Raw genomic sequence first — 12,975 nt, forward strand, 5'->3', positions numbered from 1 at the left:
AATGTAACTGGGCAGTTTATTATAATTTGATGTTTTATACTAATGAAAATTATTTAGTACATCCATCCATCCATTGTCTATACCGCTTATCCGTCAGGGTCGCGGGGGAGCTGGAGCCTATCCCAGCTGACTACGGGCGAGAGGCGGGGTACACCCTGGACTGGTCGCCAGTCAATCGCAGGGCCTATTTAGTACGTTTAGATATAAAATAAGCTTTGGAAATTACCTAAATCTAACCATTTGGCAAGACCACTGCCTGTGCAGCCCACTAGAAAGCACTCTGAGGCCCACTGATGGAAACTGTTTAACAACCACCACAGCTGATGAAAATCTATTTGACATTACTCACACAGAAATTATGTTCCCAGATGAGGTAGTGTTTTAAGGTTTTGGGTTTTTTTTTTGTTTGTTTGTTTGTTTTTTTCAGGTTACCTTTAATCACATTCTCTGACTTCCTTCATCACTATCTGGCTCTCTTCTGGAAGTTATAGTGACAGGCAAAAAAAATGAAATGTACTTCAATAAAATTAAATTTCTGATTTTGAACATGTTTGGAAATATTTGAGATAATTTAGGTGGGAGTACTGCACAAACCAACAAAATATATAAACTGTAAAATATACAGAATTACAACTTTAAGCCTCTGGTCTCTGGAATTGGCTTGGGTTTGGAAAGGCTAGACAAAGAAATATTCTCTCTAGGAGAAGTTATTGCTTACAGAAGTAATAAGAAATAAAGGCCTGCCTCTGCTATAAGTCTGCTTCAAATAAACCTCTCACTCTGCTGCAGAACTACTACTTTGGTTTGTTCTAAAAAAAAATCAAAGCTTTTGAGTTTTTGAAAATAAACGTAGACATATTGAAAGTACATGAATCAATGTATTTTGTGTAATAATACGTTTTTTAACAAGACTATATTCTATAACTAAGTTATGCTGCAAAAAATTGAACAAGCAAATTTTTGAAACATTTTTGAGTTAGGGACGTCCCCGGTCAGCACTGGTATGTATTACATCGGGTAAATAGCCACAGCCTCATGGTCTGAACTTAACAGTGAAATAGCCTTTGGCCTTGTCCTGTGTCATTGGTTTTTATGTCCCCAAAATATCTTTCAACTCACTCTTGAGTGTTGCATGACAAAGATTAGCTGACAGTCAGTCACCATCTGGTGTGAGATTGATACTGATCTACAGAAGTGACATACGACCTCAGGGCTGATGACGTACTGACATCACTAAATACAGAAATATGCTGATTTGCAAAGAAGCATGCCTGTGCACTGTCAAAGTATGGACAAGCAAATTTAAGTAAAATTCAGACAGAGAGTAATTCAGACAAAGAGGCAACAGTGACTCATCACAACAGGACCACTGCTACGCACAAATTTCACCAATCGCTGGTGGCTTGGCTTGATTTAATTATCCACAGTTGTTATTAGTGACATAAAAATACAATTAAAGATTGAGGTAATAAATAATTGTATTTATTTTGATTAACTCCAAGAATTTCTTTTATCAAAATGAAAAGTTACTTTAAAATAAAAAAAAAATTTTTTTAAAAATTTTAAAAAAAAGGAGGATGACAGAATTCACTGTGACAAAGTTTGGTAAAAACTCTATGTCTCAGTGTCAGTTGTCTTAGTCTTTATCCTGAGGTCTTTTATGTCCTGAAGCCACCACTCCACCACTGGGCCCCAGCTTGTATTTTGTTACTTTCGCCTTTTCGTTGAACGTAAACTATACAGTGCCTGTGACTCAAACTCAAAATACTTTCATATCCAAAATATACTCAGTTGTAGTACTTCAGTACATGTATTTAGTGTAAACTTGTGTTGTCACATTAAATTGCAGTTCACTGTGGAACACTTTATGTTCCCCTGAACAAAAACTCTCAGTCCTGCTGCATGTTTACCTCCACTGTGAGCTATTAGCTCTGTTAGCTGTTAGCTCCCTTAGCCAAACACATTACATGAATCTGCTGCTAACCTGCTAACAACTAACAGTTCCCTTCAATATCAATGTAAATCTGCTTTGATCTCTTGGTTTAACCAGAGCAACATATTTGCGAGGTCCATGGATAGATGGATCGTCTCCACAGGGGACAGAATCTTCATATTTTCCGTAGGCCACTGAGTAGCCAGCAGTCACTGATTGTAACTATAGTAACAGTATAAGAAGACGTGCTCCATTGTGGTAAGTTTGTCATTTACTGAGCTATAGTCTGTTTGTCCCAAAAGCATTTTGTCTTGTCTGGTTGGCTAAGGATTCTGTCAGACAGTCAGAGCGTTGCATTACACAGTGACACTTCTCAGAAACTGTCCTGCGTTTGTCTGACTGACTTTTCTGATTATCCCTCATAGACCACCAATCAAATTACTTATCATGAATATCAGTCAGTAATGAGTGAGCCGCCCTTACTTTGCAAGGATTATCTTAATTATGTAATGTTCATGATGAAATAAATCTGTCATAACCATTTAGGTTTTGAATCCAGTTCTTGAGTATTATTTGTTTTTAAGAGAAGATGACTGAATAAAATAGTTCAATATTTATTTTATATAAATTAATTGTTAATGATAATCAATTGCAATCAGTAATTAAAATTAATTTTTGGAATAATCAATTAAAAAAAAGTGAAGTGCAGGTCGATACTATAGCTTCATCTTTAAAACTCTCTCTTACACACACACACACACCCCTCAGTGACTGCATGGCAGAGGAAAAGCTTGAGCCTCCCTCATGTCTGCAGCTGGTTCAGTCCTCCCAGTTGGACCAACAGTGTCTCAGTCTCTCAGTCTCTTGACTCAGGTGCATTGGAGCTCATTTAAACACAAACAACATGATACGTTAGCACTACTCTCACCCTCCTAAAAATATCCTGTTCCGCCTATCCTATGCAGGTATGAATACAATTTCGTTACAGAACGTATGAACTCATTTCCTGTTCACTTGGTTTATTCAGCTGGCTTTAGTATGGTCGTAAATATTAACTCAGCTTATTAGAGGATGACTTTACATGTTTCTATCAGCGCATGGGCACTGTTTGTCAGTATGACAGGATACTCAGATCAAATCATTTGTCTTTCCCCAAGGTCATCGGGGAACACAAGCATCAGCTGACAAATGGGGAATCCCATCTCTTTCTCTCTGTTTCTCTTACACACACACACACACACACACACACATCCATCCATCTGGCTGGCTTGCCCCACTTTTTACAGTAGGCACTTCTCCAGTAATAAGGTTCAAAGCAGGATTGTTTACCCTGAACAAATACTTTCACATAAATACACACAAGTCACAACAAAGAATCTAAGCCCATTGTGTTAATTCTTCCAATGACACAGTGATTGTATGACTAGACTGTATGACGTTCACCTTGACCTTTTGACCTCTCAAATCTAATTGGCCATAACTCTGGAATACAATTGGTCAGCAATATGGCTCCAAGTGTTCTTGAAAGCTCTTGAAGAACTCTGTCACATGTCATAATCAGATATGCAGCTCCTTGTTTTGGATAACAACCCTGAATAAACCTGAACCTGACAAAAGCTATGAAAAGCCCTCTGAAGTTTAGGGGATCACCTCGTTGTTATATGTTGTCAATAGAAGATCCAGGAACATTGATTGACAAACGACTGACAGATATAAATATGTAGAAGATGTTGGAGCCAAAGTATTAATTAACCATGTAAATTAAACTATCTGTACGATACAGCTGGTGCCATGTTCTAAATTCCTTTATTACATCAACGACATTTATCACAGGCCTACACATAACAATAATAATTATTCATTAATAATTACTTTTTTTTAAAACCAAAGAAGGACAGTTCTGAATTTTGCAAAATTACGATACTAAATAGTTAACCGAGCAATCTCTATATACGCCTATACTTTGTATTATAAAAATAAAACACGGAGGCTCTGCTGAATGAATGACCAAAACGTGCGTCTGTTTATTTCAACTCTCTCTGGAACGTTACAAAGTCTGCATACCAACAACAACAATACTTCCGATCTCCTTCAAAATGAAAGCACCACCTATAGGTCTACAGCATATGCCAGAAAAACATAAATTGATTTCATCCAAAAAGTAGGTTACAGTTCTAAGGGAGGATGGCATTATTTTCTGATCCCGTTTGAGTTGTATCATGCATAACACAAATTATGTTTGTCAATTTAAATAAAGATATTCTGCGTTCGTAAAAGCTATGTAAAGAAACATTTATTTAGGTGAAATCTCTCAATGAAATATCGTCGCAGAAAATATACATCACTTAAGCAGCATCACTGTAATCAACTGGGCACATTTAATCTCTGACCACAAAATGAGGGGAATTATTGAAAAGGGTGAAAATCGAAATTACTCTGATCATGTTGAGAGCTGTAGATGTGGAAAAGGAGATGTGTTTAGCTCTGGTAGCATCAGTTTGGTGACCATTACGTCATATATGCGATCGCCAGGTGTACAGGCTTTCCATTTAGGCTATGCCTTTATTCCGTGGTGCCCACATGTGATTTTACCACATTTCGTGTCGGTACCATGTAATGCAGTGTCAACAATCCGTGTGTATGTCACATATGTCTGTGAGATCAGGTTGCATAAATCATACTCCAGTCCAAAACTCCACTCAATTCCTAGTAATCCATGTCTCTGTGTAGAGTTGAAATCATTTTTCGCCCTCTCGAGCTGTTTTTGTTTCCATTAGACATAAATGTAAGCGAGGAGAGTTTCCATCTCTTCATATAGGCAATCTTTCAATTTCAATTCAGTTCAGTTTATTTTTATAGCCTCAATTCCCAACAAAAGTTATCTCATGACACTTTCCAATTAGAGCAGGTCTAGACCAAACTCTTTAATTAAATCGTAATATAGAGAGCCCAACATTCCCCCTTGAGCAAGCACTTGGCGACAGTGGCAAGGAAAAACTGCCTTTTAAAAGGCAGAAACCTCAGAGCAGACCCCGGCTCAAGATGGGCGGTTATCTTTGGGTCCTTACTTTTGAATAACCAATCGAGAGGCATTATTTGCAAATTGATTCTCTTGCCTGTGACGAGTCCATAAAGGTGTCGATCATCCAAATCGACCAATGGCTTCCCGAGATATTGCCCTGTGTAAACATGGAGAGTGACCTGCACGGTTAAAACCACTTATACGCCTGGGGGAGCATGACGCCTGTAGCGAAGTAGTTACAGAGACAATTTGGGCTTGTTTGCTAGCTTGTCATTTAGAAAATGAAAAAGAAAGAAGACGTGTTTTACAACATCAGAAGTGCTGGATATATTGATAAATGATGACTGGCTCCACAGTGATAATGTGAGTGATGATGCTGACGACGAAGATTATGAGCCACCAAATAGGTCTATTTGTGGCACATCATCTCCCCCACCCCTGCCAGCCATCTGTGTCTTCATGTGAAGGAGACAACCCTCCACCACAGTTTTTACCACCATTTTACCTCACGTTTTTATTCATTGTTCTAGACAGTTTCCTTTAAATGGGGTGGGTATGGGAGCAAAGGGGAATTTTTTCAAAACAAACCCCAACACAGTTATATTTTGATGGAATGAATACCCATAGTGACACATAAATCACATAAAATAAGTTTTACAGTTTGGTAGCTGAGAAATCTCAGATGGCACAGGTGTGCCTGAATGTGCCAAATGGAGAGTCCACCTGGAAATTCCTCTGCAAAAACCTCTCTAAAACCTCTCTGCTTCAAAATAGGAAGGAGACTTTGTACAGTGGTTTTCTAGAGTTTCTAGATTTTCACTGCATGAATCCAGAGAGATATTCACTCTAAAAGTGTAAAATTTTGTCAGGCAGAAATAATTTTTTTTATTGTTATGTTATGTTATGTTGTGTGTCATCTTGATTTATTCTGACCTGGTGACATATATACTTATTTTCACACGTCTACAATAACCTCACATGTGTTACCTTTAAAAAAAATATTCAGATACACATTGTAGTTGCTGAGATATACTCATTTTAATTTGGGCATGTCATTTTCAAGGAGGAGTCACAAAAAGAGGCCTCGTTAGGAACAAGTTGTGTAACATAGTGAGTTGGCATAAGATAATATCTACGTTAAGTTCAGTTATATATTTGGATTGGACTTGAATCGGATCAGTAGTGGACTCGACTTGGACTCCACTCGGGAGTCCAACACTGGGAACTCGAAACTGGACTCGAACTCGAAGTTTGGTGATTCGACTACAATACTGTGGTGAATTCATCTTCCTTGAAACACAGTGAAGTTGATCAGACACTGAAGACAGGTGTAACCAAAGCATCTTATCAAACATGAGAAATTTCAACGAGATCAGTCATCGTGTTTCAGTTTCAGTGAGTTTCTGTCATGGTGACACGTTGAAATTCACCTCTCTGCCACTGCTATGCTATTCAAAGCGAACATGAAAGGTGAATAACTTTACATCAGTACGATCTTAAGACTAACCAAATCTGCCGATCAAGTTAAATCTGAAGGATGAATTCGTTACGGTACATTGTATCAAAAATGAACCTATATTGCACAGTAAATTCAAAATTGCTAGCTTCCTGTTTGAGTTGAGGTTATGGCACCATGGAATTTTGTCCATGTAGATAAAATATATTGCAAGGGCTACATACTTAAATTTTTTCGGAAGCGCTATCAGCCTATTTTTAATACCTTAGTCTGAGAGCCATGAGACCTCAATTTTCATCACTTTTAAAACCTGTGTCAAGTTTCATGAGTTTTCAAACATCCCTAACCCCAACAAAAACACAATATTCACATTAAAACATCATCAAGGCTAGAGTAGGCTAGATCTGGCCAACAACCTGAGTTTGGGAGTTTGAACAGCTTCCTTTTCATAATGAAACACTGAAATCCACCACATTGCTATGGCTACACTTCAACATCATTTGAACAACTGAGGTTATTAAGATTTGAAGTTGATTGGGCAAAATCTCTAGGAGGAGTTTGTTAAAGGACAATGCTTGTAAATCACAAAAATGGGCCAAAATTTCAAAATGGTCAACTTCATTTTCGGTTTAGGTCATAGCACTCAGAGGCTTTTTTGTAGATCTGGGTATGATATACACATAACACTCATGTCTATAGTGGCCAAGAGAGCCACAGCAACTTAAAAAAAAAAACAAAACACAAAACACATGCAATTTAAGAAAAATCAATCTGGCAACACATGCACAGCATTTAGGAAAAGTGTGCAAATACACACAACAACCAAGTACAATACATAAAGGCTTTAAAGGTGCTCAAGAGGATAACACAACTGGGTATGGCAGATAAATGAATATAAATATATATATGTATATACATATATATATATACATATACGTATATAGATACATATATGTATCTATATATGTATATGTCAATTAGGTTGGTGGTTGCTGCAGAGTTTTTTACCCTTCAATCGCAGGCAGCGAAATGGCTGGAGCCTATCCCAGCTGACTACGGCCAAGAGGTGGGGTACACCCTGGACTGGCCAATCAATCACAGGGCTGACACACAGACAACCACACAGGCACACACTCACACCTGGGGGCAATGTAGAATACACAATTAGGCTGATGTCCATATTTACAGAACAGGAAGAACACCCACTCAGGCACAGAGAGAACACTGAAAAACATATCTATGGGTGCTGTGGGAAAAAAAAAGCCCAAATGGTTGAAAACAGGTTGAAGTAAATTCCAAGCGGAAACCAGAAACTAAAAACTCCATCACAAAATAAGTGAGTGCAGTGAGAATCACACACTGAGTTGAACTAACACTGGAGGAGTAACAGACCATTCAGAAAGAACTTGTCATGTCATATTCAAAGTGCTAAGCTACTCATTGTGTTCACACCAAATGTGTTGTCTAAGCGGCGCATCAAAACCAAGCGCAGTGAAAGTACCAACAGGAATTCACTCTGACACTGTGGGTGACTCCTCAACTAGCTAATGTATTGGAATTGTTTGTTCTCTCGAACGGCACTTGAGACAGCACCAAAAGAGCTCAAACTGAGGGCAGAAATAATCAGCACAGCCATTTCCTCTGAACTTTCTCCTTCACTCGATTGTTTTTACAGGCATAGCATGAACAGTGGTGGTGGAATGTCTCCCTAGCTAATAAACCTTTTATGATGAGACAGACCTGAAATTAAGTCATTTCCAGGGTAAGGTCACTTCAGCCTTTGATAAATACAAATTCATTGGGTCATGGCTGCCAAAATGTAGGGCAGCAAGGACAAAATCAATAGTGCAGTAAAAGTAAGTGGTAATTACATTATGTGAACTCAAATCTGTACATACACGGCAAACACACAGCAGCTGACAGAAACAGGAGGTCACATTAAAAAGAGGTATATTGTCTTTGTCTGGGTGAGAAAGTGTTAGGCTGAGAAAAAGAATGCTGAGCTTTTAAGTTTCGCCAAGAGTCTTTAAAAACACCATCAAGCACAACAATGGTCAGGAAAGTAGTCTTAAAAACGCAAACACAAAGGGCAACCATTTACTGCATGCTGCCGTTACAAACTGAGTACAATGAGCAGGTAACTAGCCTGATCATAATGCAAACTCACATTATAAGATTGGAAACAGGTAATCAAACCAGTAACTAACCCAAGTCAATGAATGTCAGTTAATAAGTGTTTCCATCCCCTTTAAGAAATATGACATATTAACAATTACTTACGTGTACGCAAAAACAAATTACTCTTGAAACAACAAACAACAAAGTGTCATACTGTATGCCGACAGTCTTCTTGTCAAGTTAGCATCAGTGTAATCCATAAAAATAAACCGTAATTCAAACACTCATTCATAATTCGTCGTATAGCATCAGGGAAATAAAAAAGAACAGGGTGAGCTACATCCCCTGCAAATGTCAGCAGTGTCTGACTTTACTCTGTCCTTTTGGATTTAACAACACACACATCCCATATCAAGTCAGATCTCACAGCAAGTTATTAACTCTATGTATGTGTGTATGTTGCTGACACTATACTGGCCAAGCTGCACCGTGACAATGTGCTGGTACTCCTCGCACACACACACACACACACCAGGAGAGACTCACCGGCCCACGACACACCTGTCTGGTGGTAAACACCGCACCTCGAGTTAGTTTAAACACTATTTCAGCTTTATGAACAGGTGAGGGCACCATTTGAAAGATCAGCTCTGAATACAAATCTTACAGTGTGACATAGGAAATCTGGGTGTTCATGCCGTCTCCTACTGATGCTCACTGCTGGTTTCCTTTCACCGTGAAAACATTTTTTTTTTATCCTTAACTGTTAGTAGGCTAACCTTAGCCATGTCTTAAAGGGTCATTTCATCAAAAACACAGCCATATAACCTTATCAGGCGAAGTTTTGACATCACTGCTGGCACTAGGGCAGTGATGGACGCAATGTGTCCGCACAGTTCGGTAGTTTACCACCGGCATTTACCGTCAAAATTAAAAGTGTGTAAATGTATGAGTCTCATGTTTAACCTGCCTTTCTTAATCTGCTGTCAACCAATCAGAGACTGTGGTCCTCTTCTAGGACTTGGCATCAAAATTACTATGTACATTCAGCCAGCCACTGCAAGCCTTCTTAGGTTTAATGCAACATCATCCGCAGCAGCTACAACCCCTACAGTCTCTGATGTGGTGAAGTCAAGCGCTGGGTTGCTCACAGTTCATTGTGCCAAAATATCAAATAACGTATTGGTATCTGTATGACTTTATGGGTACTGGTTTTGGTACTGGTATCGTAATTCTTTTTAATGATACCCAACCCCTTTTCCTAACTGGGCATAACCTACAGACCTGACTGTGAGTTTTCTTTGGAACTACTTTGCACCATTGTGGGCTTTTCTTACCCTCCCTTCAGATGTTGTGTCCTTGTTTCCTGTCTAGCATGGCGCTGTGATGTCATTTTATCGTTACTGCTGTTGTAATAAGGCCAGTATATGTGAATTTTAGCTTATTTAGCACAACAGAGGCAAGGCTCTGCTTGCTCGGGGGTTCAGGCTCTGAGGTCATCTAGAGACAATTTTGATTGTATAAGGTGCTATATAAATAAACTGAAACGAAAATAAATTGAAACAGAAAATTCAAAATCCATTAATGAATAAGAAGCATACAATATTCTATTATGCTGAATTCATAAACATTGAAGATATGGGAAGAAGCCATGCTCAGTGCATCCTGTGAGTAAAACTAATCTAAAACTGATTCTGTATTGATTCACCTTTCCGTGCTGAGTGGGACTGTTATATTAAAACAATAATACTTCCCGAGCTGACACGCTGCCCACACTGTTATCATTACCAGTTGGTCTTCTTGAATTAGAAACACGCTTGGATCAGCCTGTCCTCTCATCCTCAGCCGCAGGCGACAACTGACGCCAGCTCTTCTGAGCTCACAACTTCTCAGTGAGGCGGAAAACACAAGAGTGCACATCCGCAGCACCACACAGCACTTCTGACATCACATTTAATATTTAGATCGAGCTAGCTTCAGTATCAAGTGCTATAGCAAGCCTATAAGCTTCTGCCTCTCCTCCGCAGCACAGCTCCATTCCAGCTGTGCAAGACGTATGAACACTGGAAGCAGCTTTTACAATATGGCTTGGGGATCCCTGTTGTTGTAGAATCTATGAAATGGAGCCAATGTCATCACGTTTCTCATCTCGTGGTGTGTAAAGCTAATATTATTCATCCGAATCATTTCTGAAGTCGTTTCAGAGACCTTCTGACAGAAGACCACTGCACCTTCGCGGATAATCGCTTTGGCTTCTTGTCATTTTTCTCCCACAGAAAATGTTTTGTGACAGCGAGCAATTCAGAAACTTTAACTCGTATTGAAATGACTGGGACGTGTATTAGGTCAACCTTTGAGGAGATCTTTCGTTCATATTTTGACATTAAACAAGGTGTTGTTAAATGAGAACGGCGACCGTATCGTGAACACAGATGCAGGACGTGTTCTATATGTTCTACATCTTTGAGCATGAATCTCCCCACGCGCGAGAACGGCGCGTCTCAGGGCTGATGCCGAAGCTTCCATTAACGCCAATGCAGCCGAGAGCCACGCGAATGTGCAGCGTGCGGCCGCTCATGATGACTGTAACGTTGGAAAACTCGCTGTGTCAAAGGGACATTTTCTGCCCGGTGGTCCTGTCTTACCGGTGTGAGTCATTCGTCAAGAAGCTGTTGAATCCCGAGTCCGTCGCGTGCTCGAACCTGAATACATCAATTCTGGGTTTAAAGTCCAGCTTACCTTTACCACTTCTTCATATCATCGTGGATCAGAGGCACCAGCTGCTAAATCCACAAGCACGTCCGTTTCTGCGAGCTAGGCGATCACAACAGAGTCACTGGTGGAATGTGCGTGAGCGTGCGTGCGTGCGTGTGTGTGTGTGTGTGCATGTGTGGACGCGTTAGTATGAATGCGGGGGCATCAAGTGGTGCAAGCCTGCGGTCCGTCAATGCGGCAAGGCACCCACAGTTAGACAGAAAGACTTCCTTATGAAAAATAAAAGCATCGTTTTTTGACGGTTGGCAAAGGAAGGAAAAAACCAAATATTAACTCTAATGATGGGCAAATAAAATTTCTCATCTCATATAAATTCCGTGTGTGCTGAAATTCAGAACATATGCTATATCAGTCCCCCAAAATAGGTTGTCTCAGACTGGTTTCAGGTAGGATTATATGCTGACACCAAGTGCAGACCACATTAAAGTGAAAGAGAAGTGTGTTTGCAGATGTTATGAGCATTCATGTGCCACTCAGAGGTTACTAATGATTGTTTTTCCACAGCTCTCTCTAAACTGGGACAGATTGACAAATAATAAATTGCACCTTGATTAGATTTTATCTTTGAAGCAGCTCTAGTTCAATACCACCTGATCCAGGTTGACTGGGTCAAATAAATCCATCCATTTTCTATACCGCTTATCCGTCAGGGTCGTGGGGGAGCTGGAGCCTATCCCAGCTGACTACGGGCGAGAGGCGGGGTTCACCCTGGACTGGCCAATCAATCACAGGGCTGACACACAGACAACCACACACTCTCACACTCACACCTAGGGGCAATGTAGAGTAGCCAATTAACCTAACGTGCATGTTTTTGGTATTGTGGGAGGAAGCCGGAGTACCCGGAGAAAACCCACACAGGCACAGGGAGAACATGCAAACTCCACATAGAAGGGCCCAGACCGGGATTCGAACCTAAAACCACTGCACCACCGTGCCGCTCCCACTGTGTCATATCATTTGTGGTAATTTGATTGAGCAGAATTTTAAGAAATTGACACTGTAAACATAATATCACATAAGAGAATAAAAGTATGCAACTGCATTTGTACATCTATTACATGACTGGGCCTCAAGATTAGGTAGAAATGCAGCAACCACTCCAAGGCCCTTATATTTATATTGTTCTTAGGCTGTGCATATTACCAAAATTAATTTGCACATAAATCCATGCACCACAACCACAAACTGGTGACTTAGCTGTGGAACAAAATTATATTATTAATTTCTGACACCCTGATAAACAGTTTAGTTTAAAAATAAGAACTTTATTTTGAAGCAATGATGGAACTAGAATATTGTAGCTGCAGTGGACTTCACTGTGGACTTGATACAACTGAGTGAGCAAACGATAATGCTGTGACATGTTGCTTGTAAGACCAGATATGCAAGATTAATTAATTTCAGTTCATGTATTCATGTACAAAAGGAGTATTTTGAAAGTATTTAAAGCAAACTGGTAATTATATCACAAATGTCCACACTTCACATCAAGGGGCAGATTTCTCCTAATATAATCTTTTGCTTCTGGAAGAGAGAACTAGGTTGTCAGACCATCCATGAAGGTCACTGTATGTTTCATTCATATCTATCTGCACAGGAATTTGAGGTTTATGCTCCCCAAATCTCATTCACACTATGGTTTGACGGTATAGTACAATCTTGATTCCA

The 12,975-nt window shown here is 39.7% G+C and overlaps 1 protein-coding gene across 3 annotated transcripts in view; it reads right to left on the reverse strand.

The window, feature by feature from the left end:
• LOC124069356 (disks large-associated protein 1-like) overlaps positions 1–11,394 on the reverse strand; it is a 114,496-nt gene extending 103,102 nt beyond the window's left edge. For all 3 annotated transcript variants that reach the window (XM_046408456.1, XM_046408455.1, XM_046408458.1), the window contains exon 1: positions 11,269–11,394. The gene's annotated coding sequence lies outside the window, so the exon portion shown is untranslated. The remainder of the gene's footprint in view (positions 1–11,268) is intronic.
• Between the last annotated feature and the right edge of the window lie 1,581 nt (positions 11,395–12,975).

This window comes from Scatophagus argus, chromosome 13, assembly GCF_020382885.2.
Source record: "Scatophagus argus isolate fScaArg1 chromosome 13, fScaArg1.pri, whole genome shotgun sequence".
In the NCBI taxonomy this organism is placed as follows: Eukaryota; Metazoa; Chordata; class Actinopteri; family Scatophagidae; genus Scatophagus; species Scatophagus argus.